This window comes from Pteropus vampyrus, unplaced genomic scaffold (genome assembly GCF_000151845.1).
Source record: "Pteropus vampyrus isolate Shadow unplaced genomic scaffold, Pvam_2.0 Scaffold10285, whole genome shotgun sequence".
Classification (NCBI taxonomy): domain Eukaryota; kingdom Metazoa; phylum Chordata; class Mammalia; order Chiroptera; family Pteropodidae; genus Pteropus; species Pteropus vampyrus.
This window is the reverse complement of record NW_011899066.1, coordinates 2,918-5,356: the sequence shown is the minus strand read 5'-3', so window position 1 is coordinate 5,356 and position 2,439 is coordinate 2,918. Positions and strand designations below refer to the sequence as shown.

At 60.5% G+C, this 2,439-nt stretch overlaps 1 long non-coding RNA gene across 1 annotated transcript; it reads left to right on the top strand.

Annotated features, from left to right (window-relative positions):
• Positions 1-6: 6 nt before the first annotated feature.
• Positions 7-2,439, top strand: LOC105310731. The gene is made up of 3 exons (XR_897546.2): positions 7-137; positions 433-539; positions 2,411-2,439. It is a non-coding gene; the product is annotated as an uncharacterized LOC105310731 (long non-coding RNA).

The following is a 2,439-nucleotide window of genomic DNA, read 5'->3' as shown; positions in this document are numbered from 1 at the left end:
GACCCAGGGGCCGGTTGGCCCCTCTGCCCTGGGTGCCGTCCCAACAGCTTGGGCCTCTTTGTAGGTCATCAGCCATGACACCCGGCGGTTCCGCTTCGCCCTGCCGTCACCGCAGCACATCCTGGGCCTCCCTGTTGGTGAGTGGAGCCGGGCGCTAGGTCAGAGAGGTGGGGACTTTGTACTTCAACTAGGGAAAGCAGGGAAGGCTTCAAAGAGAAGGTGACAGTCTCCCTCTGCCCTCGAGGGTAAATATCAGAATGAGGGGACGCGCCCTGGGGTCCCGGCCGTGGCACCAGCGTGAGCAGAGGTGTGGTGGTGAGGGGCTGGGCTGTGGGAACCGAGCAGGGCGGGCGCAGGGCAGCCGGTCACCGAGGCCCGGCGGACCCGGTGGGGGCGGTCCCTGACCCAGGGCCACCCCTGTCCATCCTGCAGGCCAGCACATCTACCTCTCGGCGCGAATCGACGGAAACCTGGTCATTCGGCCCTACACGCCTGTCTCCAGTGATGACGACAAGGGCTTTGTGGACCTGGTCATCAAGGTGAGGTTTCGCTGCTGTGGCCGTGCAGGGCGGGGATGCCTACATCACAGCCAAGGCCTCCGGGGGACCCGCGTTCCCCACAGCCTGGGGTCTGAAGGCCCAGGGCTCCCTGTGCCCGATTTCTGAGTGAAATTGTAGTTGCCAGCAAAAGCCACATGTGGGGGTCTCGGCAGAGGGCAGGGCCTGGGCTCGGGCTCAGTGTCTTCACATGGGGCTGCTCGTCTGGAAGAGGAACCGGGAAGGTCGATCGGCAGGTGCGGGGCTCACTTTCCTGCTCTCGGAGCTGAGCACCTGATGGTGGCCGAGGCACCTGCTCCGCCACACTCGATGCACAGGCTCTGTGACCAGCAGGTCCTCTCCTGAGCATGATTCCCTGAGAAGCATCCGCAAACTCGCTAGGGGTGCGGTGTGAGGAGCTCACGGTGCGTCATCTTGGGAGCTGGGGTGACAAGCCTTCTGGAGCCTGTCACGGGCCAGGGAGAAGATGCAGCCGTTAGCGGCGACAGACCAGAGAGACACAGAATAACCAGCCAGGATCATAAAAACATTGTGCTCAGTGGAAAGAGAAGTGACAACTGCAGCAGGGGACATTTTTATGAAAACTAGAAACAAGCTTTACAGCAGCGACCCACATTCTCCGATTACACGTCCAACAGATCCAGACCAGTCCAGGCCTAATCCCCAGAGCACCTGCTCTAGAGACCCAGCACAGACCCAGCACCTGCCCCAGGACTCAGCAAGGGGCTCTGCCTCTGTCCCTCTAGAGGGACAGAGGTCTGTGAGGACAGGAAGGGAGTTGTCCTGGTTCTGGTCTGTGTCACTTCTTACCTTGGTGTCATTTGGACCCTAAGCTGGGTACACAGGCCTGGCCTCAGGAGCCTGTCATTGGCTGGAGAGCAGACAGTGAACCCATGGTCACACAGAGGTCAGTGCTTATTCCAGGGGGCGAGGACACAGGACTGAGTGCTTGGAACAGGCCGGAGTGGGGTGATGAGAGCCGCCCCCTGAGCAGGCAATAGCGAGGTGAGATCTTGCAGTGAGAAGAGGGAGGAGAAGGACCTTCCAGGTGCAAAGGACCTGAGGTCAGTAGGAGACCCGCGGGAGGGCGGCGGCTCGAGAGGAGAGAGGTGGGAGAGGCCGGCGGGGCCAGGCAGGGCCTTGGAGGCCCCCGGAAGCTTGGGGCTTTGTCCAGAAGCTGAGAGACGGTGGCGAGGGTCCGAGCAGCTTTTCTTGTCGAAATCACTCAGGCCAGATGTGGAGCACATGGGGGGATTCAAGGAGAGGATGAAAAACTCCCAGTGGCCCTCCTGGCTTAGAGACCTCGCTGGCCCTTGGCCTCGGATCAGGGTCAGAGGCCTGGCCTGGCGTACGCGGTGCTCGGACTGCCTCCTCCATCTCCCCGCACTCCCCGCCGCACACACACAAAGCCGAAATCCCAAAGGGCACAGGGCAGGAAGTTTGATGTTTTTATGACAGCACAAAATGGAAGGAACTGAATGTCCCCCAGGAGGGCGTGGCTGAGCCGACTTCCCGGAGCCTTCGCCTTCACTGTGCTGATGGCCGTCAGAATCTTGCTTCAGGGAGGGGACACAGAGTTCTCGGTGGAATGTTTATGCATCAAATCAAGGCCTAGATTGGTCGCCCTGTGTACACCAGGCTGAGGCTATTCGTTCCAAGGACACGTTAGGGGGAGGGCAGACTGCTGGGGGTACAGGACACAGGCAGGTAAGTTTCATGGGTAGATGGGGCACTGCGTGAGAAGGCCACACAGGGCTGCAGAAGAGCCCCTAAGAGGCACTTCCCACGGTGGCCCAAAGCTTACCCTGCAACCCTGCAAACTGGGGACCGAGGACTGTGGGTGTGTCTTGCAGGTTTACTTCAAAGACACCCATCCCAAGTT